At 35.6% G+C, this 14,430-nt stretch overlaps 1 protein-coding gene across 6 annotated transcripts in view; it reads right to left on the reverse strand.

The window, feature by feature from the left end:
- Window positions 1–14,430, reverse strand: part of LOC114050154 (protein dispatched homolog 1) — a 234,920-nt gene that overhangs the window by 25,025 nt on the left and 195,465 nt on the right. The window lies entirely within an intron of this gene.

Here is a 14,430-nt window from a genome sequence, read left to right on the forward strand (position 1 = left end):
CCCTCCCCATTTCTCCTTTTCCACGCTGCACCTCCCCTCCCCCTTAAGTATATAAGTCCCTTATTATAATGTGGAAATGAACTTATGTTCTTGGAGGCTATGCAAACAGAGTACAAGCTCTGATAGGTTTTGCAAAACTGGAAAGATTTCAGTTACAGTCCCAGCAACTGACTGTCTTCTTTCCAAGGACCACCCTAATTAAGTATGGAGATCATCATTATCATTAGGCTGATCACTTAGTAACAAATTATTTGACCACAGCAATCCACAAAACAAAGAAAAATACTAAATGGCCCTCAGTCATTTGCAGATCTGTTCCACATTCTCAGTGACAATGGCACTCAGGTGAATGAATGTAGGCTCATTCTTACTGGAATGTTAGCTCCTCAAAAGATGGAATTGTTTCTTTCTATCCCTAGCACTTTGCTTGTATGCAGCAAACATTTAAAAATGCTTGCTGAATAAACAGCAAAACGGTGGGAAATGGGGCCAAGGACGTAACACAATTTGGGGCCAGATAAACCTTAACTCAGCGGCTGGAAGTCTAAATGTGACATTCTTGTCTAAGAACCAATAAGCAGACATATTACTGGAAGAAATGAATTTTATCATATAACATAATATTCTTAATATAAAGGAAGTTGCTGCTAAATGGGAATATGCCTCACCAGCTTTCCTTGGAGAGGCAAATAAAGGAGTGGGGAGAATTGTTTTTCATCATGAGTCCAAAGACCATTTCATGGAACACTAGTTATCTTGTACTGCAGTATTCATGATAAAAACAAGCCCACTGTGAAAATAATTGTAGTTTACATTGTGTTGCAGAGAATTAAGAGGCCAAAAAAAAAAAGGGAACTCAAATTCTCCATAACAAATAAATTTTATTGATATCTTTTGTTTTTACATCATCTTCATTTCCCAGTGAATCCCTATCTCATTCTCCTTTCAGAAAACCATCCCTTCCTAATAAAAAATTTTAAAAAAGAGGGGGGGAGGGAAGTTCAGCAAAACTAATCAATATATTAAATGTCTAAATTCTATGTAGTGTTTTACATTCATTAGTCCCCCTCCTCTACAAAAATTCAAGAGAGATGTTTTCTCATATTTCTTCTTCCTCTATATTAAATTAATGTATACTTTGAAACTTTGTGATTTCAACGCAAATGTAGACTAATCTTTCCTTGAGAGAAGGGCTAGTTTTGGGTTTTCTTCGTCCCTGTATCCTCAGAGTTTAGCACAGTGCCTGGTACAATACAGGTGTTAAAAAAGAATTCTTACTTATTGATTGAAAAGTAGTTTATGTGTAAGAATGGTGAAAAAACATGTTGGAAAATATGTGAGAAATGACAGAGGCCAAGCATTTATGAACTACATAGAAGCCTCAAACACAAATATAAATTCTTTCTTCCATAAAAGAATCCTCCCTCTCTCTCTCTCTCTCCCTCTCCCTCTCTCCCTCTCAGAAGGCACCAAACCTGATGGAGATGCGTATTAAAAAAACCTTCTTAATAAAACTGGAAATATTAGGAAATAACATTCTTCTCCAGACTTTTCCCTTTAGGAAAATGGGTAGAACAAAAGCTAAGGTCTTTCTTAGAGAAATGATTTAAGAGTGATAATCAAATTTAACTAATGTCTAGATAAGATTACTGCCTTCCTCAACCCTGAAGTGACTGGTGCTAGGACCCACCCCAGAGAAGTACCCTCTTTACCACTGAAAGGAAACTTTTAATACAGAAAAGATACTTCTGATTCAGATAAATTCTCAATCTAGATCTGAGGGAAGAGCCTCACAGGTCTCAGAGGACAGTGGACTAGGAAGGAAAGGGATGGTGACTTGGTTACTCAACAAACTGGGAACATGAACCCAAACTGCATTTTTACACACTGTGACCTTTTTTCTTGTTCAAGATTCTTATAAATGTTACTTAAAATTGTCTTGGAGCACAGAATTATTTGGAGGGCACTGGAAGCTTGGATATAGAATGATGTTAAATTAACCAAAATTGTTTCTGGCCGACTTAAGTCTAAATGCAGCATACAGCATTAATATACATATATATATATATATTTTTTTCACAATGATGGGTAACAAATAATACTGTCACAAATAATGAACCCAATTATACTTTAACAGACAGGAAACAAGTCATGACATTAATGATGATGATGATGATGATAGCTGATCTTTATGAAGCACTTACTATGTGCCGGATACCGTGCTAAGCACTTTACCATTATTATCTCATCTGATCCTCACAACATAACTGATGTGGGAGTCATTCCTGAATCAGCTGTCTGCGTACAGTCAGTCTGCTGACTTCTTAGAGCAAAGAATAAAATTAATGTAAAGCGAGAAGAAAGTAAAAATGATAAAAAGCTTGTATACCATTAAAAAAAAAACCCTCACAAACTGTTATTTAATAATACATTTGATAGATGCGTTTTGTTTTCATATTATAGTCATTTCTCAAAAGAGAACTAGCTAAACAAAACCAACCAGAACAGTGGCCTTTATTCCACTGAAAGGAAACTTCAGACTCAGAAAGGAGTCACTAGATCTTAGCGAAGAGTCTCATAGATCTGAGAGGAGATTGCATCTGACAGTACACACAACACTCTGCCCTGGGCAGCTTACCTCACTACAAAAAGAGAAAGGTGTTTTTCCTAATCTTTTCTCTGGGGCCAAGACTGGGTATGACAGTTACTGGGCAATCAGCTTCATTTTAGTGTTTTCATTTTAACTACTACAGTCATTTGTGCATATTGGTTTTCTCTCATCAGATTTATTTAAACAAGTTACTGAAGAATGAAAAATGGGAAATAGATGGAAGGACAATAATTTTCATAACTCATTTAACTGATATAAATCACTTGCCATAATGAGGAGAACAAAATTCTAAGAACTGTCATCCTGAGAGAACACTTACCTACTTGCCAAAAAGAGAGAAGACCAACAGCAAAATCAGTTTTGAATATAAAATTGTCTTACAGAGAAGTAAGGTAGAAGATTATAGTAGTAGCAATTCATAAATACTAAGACATAGTAAAGAGGGAAAGACATTTATAGAAAACTTGGCAACAGACCAAACTAAGTCAAGTCATTCTAAAGACATTTAACGGTGAAAATGTAAGGACAGCAAATAGACAAAAAAGAGAAAAGAGCTCTAAATGATGTTTTAATAACAAACGACTTTCACCATTAAGGACAGTGAAGCCAACTTACATAGACTCTTATATCCTACCACCCAAAGTACTTAATGAAGAAGAGGAAATTGCACTAAGGAAAATAAAGTTGAAAGTACTGAACAAACCAGTTCTATACAGAGGTGGTTCACTCTGACCATGGGCAAGTCACTTTACTTCTCTAGGCTTAATTTTCTCATCTACAAAATAATACTACTCTAGCACTACCAATCTTATAAGGTTGTCATGGGGAAAATGTGTTATTAACCTTAAAGACTTTTATAAATATAGTCCATTTTTGTTATTATAAAAGGAGGACAAAAATACATATACTAAATACTATGTAAATGCAAGTTGTTATTGTTATCATCTATAAAATGAAGGGGTTGGACAAGATAATCTCTATGGTTCTTCCAAATTTTATCTAACATTTTAGGATTACCAGTATTTCACATTTCTATTCTACTTTTTCCTGACCTGGAAGCTTCAACTAGGTTATTCTACTCTTAAAAAAAAATTAGCATACTCCATCACCTCTATTTCAAAGTACAATAATTTCCTTCTAACATTCAGATCCCTATTTAAGTTCTACCTTCTGTCAGAGTTTTAAACGTTCCTCTTTAGTCATTCTTCCCTATTCTGTATGAATGTTGGTAGGCATGCATTTTTTCCTAACCTTCATTGTGATGTAATATGTATAGGTATGTTTTAAATCTTGTATTTTAACTCTATCCAGTAAGAGACTCTTATGACAGCAAAAGATGTTTCAAAGACCCATAACCATTAGCTTCTAATACAAGGAAGTTAAATGGACCTCTGGGTTCTGTTGCTAAGTACCAATGGGACTGGATCAGTTACTGATTTCTTTGGGTTTCAGCTTCCTCCTCTGTAAAATAAGGGGGAAGAAAAGTCCCATACATATCAAAACATTCACATCAGCAAAATATAAAATATATTAATGGTGGCAAGGTGGATGCTCACTGATTGGGGAATAGCTAGACAAATTGTGGCACATGAATATAATGAATTATTGTACCACACAAAAATGACAAATATGAGGAGTTCAGAGAAGTATGAGAAAGATTCCTATGAAATGAGGTATAGTAAAATAAGCAGAACCAGGAAATAAATATACACAATAGTCACAATAATGTAAGTGGAGAGAGTAATAAAATTGCAACTAAAAGTTTTATAATTATGATGACCAAACTCAGCCATCAGAACAGATGTGAAAATGAACTTCTTTCTTTTCCTTGAAAAGGTAGGAGATGATGGGTACAAGATGCTGCATATGCTCGTTAGACATGGTTAATGTGTACATTGATTTTGTGTTACTTAAAAATCTTTGTTAAAAGAGAAGACTAAGGGGCAGCTAGGTGGCACAGTGGATACAGTGCCAACCCTGAAGTCAGGAGAACCTGAGTTCAAATCCAACCTCAGACCAAACACTTGACACTTACTAGCTGTGTGACCCTGGGCAAGTCACTTAACCCCAACTGCCTAAAAATTTAAAAAAAAAATTTTTTTAAGAAAGAGAAGACTAAACTGGATAGTGGAGAGGACATGCATATTTGGAAATCAATGTGATGTGAAAATAAAAGGTACAAATAAAACTTTTTTTGTTAAATGAGGCAACTGAGTTAGATCATTTCTACCCACTCTTACAGATTTTGATGCTATGAAGACTATTTGCATTTTGGCAAGTTGCCAAGCTCAACAAAAGCCCTTTTAATTTTACTAATAGCCCAGAAGACAAAAGCCACCAGCCAAATAAACCAATTGAGCATAGAAGTATCAACAGGGGTACAACAGAGTATACTAATTTAGTAATTGTTCATGTGCATTAGCCAGAGCACATTTATATGTAAACTACAGAAATGACCTACGAAAGATATTAAATCTATAGCCTCTACCAAAAAGTTCATGTCCTGGAAAGTACTTCTTATTTTTCCTTAAAAAGTGGAAAACAGGGGCAGGGGTGCAGTGGATACAGCACCGGCCCTGAAGTCAGGAGGACCTGAGTTCAAATGCGGCCTCAGACCAAACACTTGACACTTACTAGCTGTGTGACCCTGAGCAAGTCACTTAGCCCCAACTGCCTTTAAAAAAAAAAATGGAAAACAACCTCGCGTTTGATAAATCCAAAGACTCCAGCTATTGGAATAAGAACCCAATATATGATAAAAAAAAATTGCCAGGAAAATTGGAAAGAAGTTTGGCAAAAACTAGGTAAATATTAAGATCTCAGACTGTATACCAATATGTTCCAGATGGGTACATGACTCAGTCATAAAGGGTGACATCATAAATAAATTAAAGGAGCAAGGGAGAAACCGCCTATCAGATCTATGGATAGAGGAAGAGTTTATAAACAAAAGATAGAGAGGATCATGGAAGGTAAAATTTCAATTACATAAAATTACAAAGCTTTTGCATAAACAAAGCCAATGCAGCTAAAACTAAAAGCAGATAAATAAGGAAATGCAGCAAATTTCTCTAATAAATGTCTCATTTCAAATATGTTTACAGAACTGATACAAATTTATCAGGATAAGAGCCATTAATTGCTAAATGGTTGAAGGCTCTGAACAGGCAGTTTTCAGAGGAAAATATGAATAGACACAAACAGCCATATGAATGCTCTAAATCACTAACAATTAGAAAAATATAAAATTTTAATTTAATTAATTTAATTCTACCTTATACTCATTGAATTACCAAAGCTGACCAAAAAAGGAAAATGGCAAATGCTGGATAGGCTGTGGGAAAACAGACACATTATTGCACTATTGGTAGACCCATGAATTCAACTAGTCATTTTGGAAAGCAAATGGAATTAAGCCCCAAAATTTGTTAACCTGGAAAATTTATCAAACTTCAACCTAGCAACACTAATATCAAGTATACACACCAAAGAGATCAAAGAAAGAGTAAAAAGATCTATATGTACAATGCTATTTATAGCAAATTTTTGTTGTGCCAAAGAAACGGATACTAAGGGAGTGATTGAGTAAATTATAGTATATAAATGTGATGAAATATTATGGTGCTTTAAGAATGAATGAAGGGGACAGTTTCAGAGAAACCTGAGAAGACTTTTATGAACAGATGAAGAGTGAAGTGTGCAGAACTAGCAGAATAATTTACCCAAGATTAACAGCATTGTAAAGACAAACAACTTTGAAAGACTTTAGAAGTCTGGTCAATGCAATGACCAACTACAATTCCAGAGGACTCATAATAAAATATCCTACTCACTTCCTGATACAGAGGTGATAGACTCAGAATTTAGACTGAGAAATATTTCTTTTGGACATGGTATATGGGGGAATTTGTTTTGTTTGACTACACATGTTTATAATAGGGGTCTTGTTTTTCTTTCTCAGTGAAGAGGAAGAAAAGGTGAGATGGGAGAAAAGGCAAATTTTTGTTGATTGAAAAGAAGTAAAATTTAATTAAGAAAAAAAGAAAAACCATAAAAGCTCAAAACAGGCCTTTTCATGGTGCCAAGTTTCTGGCAAAAGAAGCAATTCCAAAGAAATAAAATTCTACCGTGTATAATTTGGTCTAGCACAAGATATAAATACTCTTTCCTCCCCCTCCCCTAGCTTCTCCCAAGTGTATCCCTTAGAGAACGTTACAACCATAAATGCAATAAAAGTCCTTGCTTTCTTTCTGCTATAGTAGCAAGTTCATTTTATGTTAATCAAAGCAATGAGCAGAAGTCTATTCTGAAAAACAGATAATTGGGGCAACCACAGAGATGCCTCCTGGGAAAACATAATAACCGTCTGAAGTTGCTATCCAAACAGATGTTCTGAAAAACCTACAGCATAACTAGAGGTAAAACATGATCACTAAGGTATATAAGGATTTCTGTCTTTAATCCTACCACTGCAGCTTTTTGCAGCCAGAATATACCAGAGGAGGTGAACAGCAAGCCTGCTAAGGAGGCACATACAGAAGGTCCTTTGTATAGGATTCTATCTAATTCTTTTTTTTTTTTTTTTGCATCTCCCAGATTTCTTTCTTTTTTTTTTTCAACATAATGATAAAATCTTCAGCAAGACTTTTCAAGATAATATCAGATTTTGTAGGCTAATGAAGATATTGGGTATAAAAGGCTAGACTGCACTAAACAGAAGTAAAACCATGCGACTAAACGCGGAAAAAAAATCTGTTAGTATTTGCGGGTCCCTGTGATGTTCTGCCAACTACTCTAACTACTTAGTCATTATCTTCCAGTGGAACACATAAATGAGGCTATGATGAGGATGAGAAAAGGAGAAGCTCAAGGCACAGTAAAATGGAGGCAGACTCGCACGGTTGGAAAACCAGGGGAAAGTCACCAGAGATTGCAGAGAAAAGAAAAAGGTTGAGAGAAATTTGTATCAAGCAAATTAGAAAGAACTACAGAGAAGATTTATCAAAGTGGGGAAGTAACAAGAAGAAATGCTGAATCACAGGTAATGAATTAAAGAGACCATAGAGGTCATCTGGTACCGCTGCTACCTGACCAAGAATTCCCTTGACAGCCAAAGTGATCCCCCAGCATCTGCCTGAAGACTTTCACTAGTGGGAATTCAGAGCCAGTCTCTTTCATTTCTGGACAAATCTAATTGGTGGGAAATTTTTCTTCATACTGATCCTAACTCAGCCTCTCTGTAATTTCTATGCTATGTTGTCTGGGGCCAATCTAAACAAGTCTAATCCAAAACAATTCTTTAGATACTTGAAGGTATCTACCATGTTTTTCTTGCTTAAGCCATATCTTCTTTAGGCTAACCATATCCAGTTTCTTCATAAGATCATCCTGAGGCATTGTCTCTAGTTCTATTCACCATCCTTTTTTCCTTTTCCTATTGATACTTTGCCAACTTGTCAATATCAGGAAAACCTGGCATGAACAAATGTCATCAAAATGATGAGGCTTTTTATGAAGGAGTAGGAAGAGGGTTCAAGGACACTGTAATGGTAGGAGATAAAGTTGCTATAATGGCCACAAAACTTCTTTATCACATTTGTATTAATTCTGCTGAGAAAACACTACTTTTTTTTTAGTACCTGAAGTATCAATACTACCTACATCTATCAATCAATAAACATTCATTAAATGTCTACTATGTGCCAGGCACTATGCTGTACCTCTATTCCAAGTTTGAAATTCAATGATGCTGTGACAAGTTACAGAAAGTTGATTATGTTCAAATAGTCTAGACAAAGTTCTTTTCTATAATAAGATAATAAGCAATAAGTAATAAGGAAATTAACTAAAAAACACTATTCAAAGGTTTTTAATGTACCACAAATGATTGGCCAGTTATATTTCTGAACCTCTGAAATGCTTATAAGGGAATTTGGACTTCTAACTTTTCTGTGAAGTGAGCAAAAAGAAGCAACCAAAATACCTTCAGAAAATATTTGGAAGGCCAGTTTTATACTCATTAGAAATCTAATTAGGTGCAATATGATGAAATCAAATAGTTCAACTTTACTTAAAAACAAAAAGCTTTAAAGCTAATTTATATGTATTAAATCCAGGTTGGTATATTGCTTTACAAAAGGGTGAACTCACAGTAAGAGATTCACACGTTGGCTGTGAATTCTTTTAATGACTTCCAACAAAAACAAAGTCTTTCTTCATCATTAACTATTACCATGAATCATCACTGGCACACTTGGATTCAGCTGTGAAGATGAAACAGATAAACTGCAGACAAGCTAAGCCAAGCTTCTAATCCATCTTTTATGCATCACGGCTAAATGTTTATGGTCTGTGTCAAGTGACTTGAAGGATAACAATAAACACAACCACTTGTGCAGGGCATTTCCTATATGTATAAAAGATAAGCATTCAAGAGTACTGGTCATTTTGATCATCTGCCACTAACTATAAAAACAGAAAAGAGTCACAGTCACCCCTTAAAAATGAGGGAGCTTAGAGTATGTTTGAAAAATTAATTGTATAAGCCAAAATATCTGGCCTCCAAAATTCAGAAAATGGCATTTATGTATTTGCTATAGTTAAGTAAGAGAGAAGATTGGTGCTAAGCACCCAGTGTGTCAGCGTTAGCTGAAATGCATTTTCCCAAAAAACTTTTTGCATTGGTGAAACCATTCAGCATGATGGAGTAGGTGCTTTACCCCTACTAGCACTTAAAAGGAAAAATAAAGCAGTCACACTGTTAGGTGTGAATGAGAAACTACAAACATGTTTTTATCTAACCTATAAAGTAAATTCTGCTTTGTGTCAGTTATTTTCCCTCACTAGATTAGAAGTTCTTTGATGGAAATGGTATGTCCTTCATCTTTGTAATCATCTGCCTCCAGCTCTCACCTATGCCTAGTGCAGTGTCTTGCACATAGCCAGTGCTCAATAAATGTTGATTTACTGAAATGCTATCAGCAACATCATCTATTAAAAAAAGCAATTGTGTGTATATATATATAGATAGATAGATAGATAGATAAATAGATAGATAGATAGATATTTTATAAGCATAGTAAATTTCCATTTATACAGAATAGTTGAAGGGGGTAATCAAATATTTGGATCAAGTAAGAGTTACTGTAACTACCACAGATGGATCACCAATTTTAAAGAATTAAAATTTTATATATACATATACATTACTAAAACTATATATAATTCAGCCTATTTTATTTCAATTCAAGTCAAATATTGACTATCTATTGTATGCCTAAAACTGTGATAGGCACTCTGAAATTTAGCTAGGTAAACAAGACCTCTGTACATGAAACAATAAGAACACAATAAAAGAAATTAAATGGTGTCAAAATATACACAACAGGAATCTGGGAGAATGGAGAGACTCATATAGAAATTGATAGTCTTGGCAGGCTTCACAAATTAGGTAAAACTTGGGTGAAAGTTTCAAGGATGTAGTGGACAGAAGGTATCAAGGAAAAGGGAAGTTACAGAGGCAGAAATGAACTTGGTGTATTTGGAGGCAGTGGAGAGAACTTAAATGGGGAGTGGGAAAGAAAGTTAATAATAATAGTTAATACTTATATAGTGTGTTAGGGCTTGTAAGGTTCTTTAAAACCATTATTTAATTTGGTCCTCATAACAACCCTGGGACATAGATGCTTATAACTATCCCCTTTTTACAACTGAGGAAACTGAGGCAGGTGGAGGTTAAATGACTTGCCCAGGATCATACGGCTACTAAGGAGCTGGATAGGTGACTCCGAGCAAACCTTCCTTTGGTTGATCTCCTCATCTGTAAAATGAGCAAGTTGAATTAGAAAGCCTCTCAAGTTCCTTCGAGCTCAAGATCTACGATCCTATGAATTCTTCATCCTGAGCTTTCTCTCTACTATAATTCCAAATGCAGAGAATTATAGTAAGAACCAGGAGGGACCTCAGAGGACAGCTAGTCCAACCACGACATTTTACAGCTAAGGGAATCGAGGTTTTGAAAAGTTAAATGACTTATCTGCTGGCCTCAGAACTCATAGATATTGGAGCCCTGGGCCCTCTGACCCCAAAATTATGGTGCTTTTACTATTACATCATGGTGTTTCCCTCAAAGCTTCACTTTTTTCTTTGCATCCTTGGTAACTGATGAAATCTATCTGAATAATCTGATTATTACAGGTAATATTAACACTCCTGTGAGGAAGTGTTTTGGGGATCTTTTTAATACAGTTTGATCACTCATCTCTGTTTTTAAGAAACTGCTGAGGGGCCTAAGTGATGGCAGTGATTCTATGATTTAAAATTGCACAAGATATTAGAATAACACCTTGCAACTTTTCCACACGGTTGTCGGCAATATCTAGTTACTTTGTGAAATGAATGAAGCAGAGGGTAGAGTAGGGAGAATAATAAATTTGAATTCAGAGGGCCTAGGTTTAAATCCCTGCTTTCTGACTGTTTCTGTGACCTTGGGTAACTCGCTTAACTCCCTTGGCTTTGGTTTCTTCATTTATAAAATGGGGATAATACATCTTGCATTATCTACTTCACGCGGTTATAGAAACAGTTTTTTTTTTTTCAGAAAAAAAAATAGGTACGCAAGAGTTATCAATTCTCACCTTTAAAATTGCACAAAAATGCCAATGAATTTCCATAATGAAGATTTAACTGTCTATAAGATATATAGAAATGTGTGTATATCTGATTATTACACATTAGGATATCTAAAATATATCAGAAAATTTTGCAAACCCATGAATTGTGCTTGTTCATAAGTCATAACGCTATTTAAATAAGAGGCTATGATTTGATTCTAGCCATTAGTAAGTTAAAGTGCATGCAAGTCTATTTTAGTTCAATAAATTTTATGTATCACACCAGGGATATCATAACTTTTACCTTTTAACAGTTCTAATTAAGATAAGGACCTAGAAATGATTAGTTTTAAGAATATGTGTATATATGAAACCAAAATTCATTAATGTGGGGCTTTTTTCCTTCCTCTCTGTATTAGCTGGTACTGACTTATTAGTTGTAACACACATGACATATAACCACATTCTGCTTTTTTACCATAAAAGTTTATTTTTATTAAAACCCTGTCTTATAAAAATAGTTTCCAAATCTTTGTAAAACAAACAAGTCTTTCACACATTTTGGTCCCCCTCTCCTTGCAAAATATAGTGCTATATGAGAGATGCTGATGATTAAGTTTTCTGCTTTGGAAGGTTAAAAGTCACACCTGCTATCACATTTTGAAGGGCTGGGAAAAATGCATTAAAAAAAATCCATGTGTATCAAAATGAATTCCAGCAGTGTAACCAATACCTTGCAGCTGTTCTGATGTCTTTATTATACTGGTCAGTAAGAAAAGCTATGCCTATAAAAAATTCTTTAGTTATGCTCTTAAGAACAGAAATGCATAATGGAATTGACTTTACTTAATTTCCATTTCCATATTCAACCTTCTCATAATCTAAAATAACAAGTGAATACAAACTGACTTTTGAAAGTGCTAATGAAGAGTAAAGGAAAATCTTAGCCCAGTCTAGTTCTTTAGAAACAATAGGATTTTTTTTTAACAGTGTCCATAAAACTTGAGCGTAAAAAAGAAATATTAAAATATTTGGGCATAGGATTGGAGCCAAAGGAAATCAGATCAAGCTTAAAATGAAGCAAGTTAACAGAAAATAACAAAAATGAACAGTCCACACTTGTAGATTATATGTCTTTGGACTACCAGTTCCCAACATATAACAAGATAAGGTATGTATATTAGGTGTATATGTACTATGTACCAGGTAAATCCTCAACATTCTTCATCTTCTTAATTCATAATTCTAAGTATCTCTAAGAAATCAGTTAGATACACTGATGCCTAATTGCCACATGAAAATTTTTAGAAGTTTCATCCTCATCATGGAGAAATGAACCAAGAATTGACCCTAAGGTTCTACTCTAGGCTTTGCGACTAACTTTGTGAGCTTAGGTTAACTCATCTGAGCACCCAGACAATCCATACATTGAGAAGGCTGAAATAGATGATCTAGTTTACATTTCAGATTTGAAACTCTATTGCAGTCCATTTCCTTCTTTTGTGGAATCTGAGATCATCAAATCTCTACACAGAAAATGAGAGAATCACAGAATTTGAGAGTCGGAAAGTAACTCAGTGCTACCTAGTCTAATCCAGTCATAAAAGCAGTTGCCAGTATAAAGTCCCCAACAAGTATATTCACCCTGCCTCTGCTTGGAGACCTCTAAAGAGGAGGAATCCACCACCTCTCCAGAAGGTAGTCCTATTCCACAGGATAGTTTCTTTGTAAGTCTAGAATCACGGGAAAAATCAAATTCTAAACAATGAAAAAGTGTTCAAAGTCATTAATAAACAAAAGAAATGAAAATAAAAAAGAACTCTGAGGTATAATTTTAATCCCCATGGAATGGCAAACATGGTAAAATGTTTAAAAAACAAAGTAAGTGTTAGAGGGGAAAATAGCCACACTAACCCAGTACAGGCAGCTGTGAATTGGTCTCAATGTTTTAGAAAATATTATACAAGAAAGCTACAAAATCATTCATACCCTATTGCCCAATGATCCTGCCACTGGGTTTTCAAGAAGGCTAAGTAAAGCAAGACTTGTACTACCAAATAGTTGAAAACAGTATTAGCTATAACTGGAGAATGGCTGAACAAAATTTTGTATATTGATGTAACTGAATATTATGTTGTAAGGAAATACAATTACGAAGAACACAGAGAAACACAAGAAGACATATATGAAGTATTGCACAGAAAAGGAAGCAGAGCCTATATACTGCAGTGGGTTCCAGGAACGCGTCCTGCGGCTGGCAAGGCACTTTCTTCCAGAAACAGTTCATAGAGGACCCCAGGTACACTGGCCTGCCCTGTAACAACACCACACCCTCTATTAGAAGGTAAAGCGGTGCTAGAAGATAGGAGGAAGGGCTACCGACACCATCACCTGCTACCATTAATCCTCCCTCTAGAACCAAAACCAAAATTGCATAATGAATTGATCAACCACAGTTTCTCCCTTGTGCTGTGATTCAAACATGACGTAGAGACTGTCTGCATGTATGAAACTGCTCTTGTATATGACATTCTGAGACTCATGACCCTTTAGGTATAAAAAAAGAGATAGTCCTAAGGGAGTCAGAGCTCTCATGTGGAGACCTCTCCAATGATCTGTAAGTATTATATTCCTCCAGAGTATTATACTTCTCCTCCCCCCTTTTCCTGTTTCTCCTACTCCTCTTCTCCCAGCTCTTACTGCCCTCACTCCCTGGGGACTGCCCTCAAGACTCCTGGTCAACATGACGCTAAATAGAACATGCTTAAAGATCATCTTTCTTCCTGATTATGCTTCCTACTGATATCCTTGACCCATTGGCCACCTTCATCCCTAGCTATAAACTGGACACTCAGGTCCTTAGGACTTAGCTGACTAGCAGATGCACCTAGTACCTGGTGAGCTGGTGCTAGAAAGCAAGTGCTGGCCTGAGAACCCTGTGCTTCTCTGGAAACTTCCTCTTAAAATTAGTATATGAGCAAAGACCTGGGCTGTGACCAAGGCACTTGGGGCTGTACCTTTCTACATATGGTAGAAAGCAAGGGTCAGTGTTCAAACCATGTGCTCCTAGACAATAACCTTCATAGGGTGACCCAGGGACCCAGAACATATACAAGGACTACCACTATGCAACTGAAGGTATGAGACAGCAAAGAAAAAACAAAACAAAAAACTCTCAGCTCAAATACAATTGACATGGGGACTAAC

Source organism: Vombatus ursinus, unplaced genomic scaffold (genome assembly GCF_900497805.2).
Source record: "Vombatus ursinus unplaced genomic scaffold, bare-nosed wombat genome assembly UNPS02014798.1, whole genome shotgun sequence".
In the NCBI taxonomy this organism is placed as follows: domain Eukaryota; kingdom Metazoa; phylum Chordata; class Mammalia; order Diprotodontia; family Vombatidae; genus Vombatus; species Vombatus ursinus.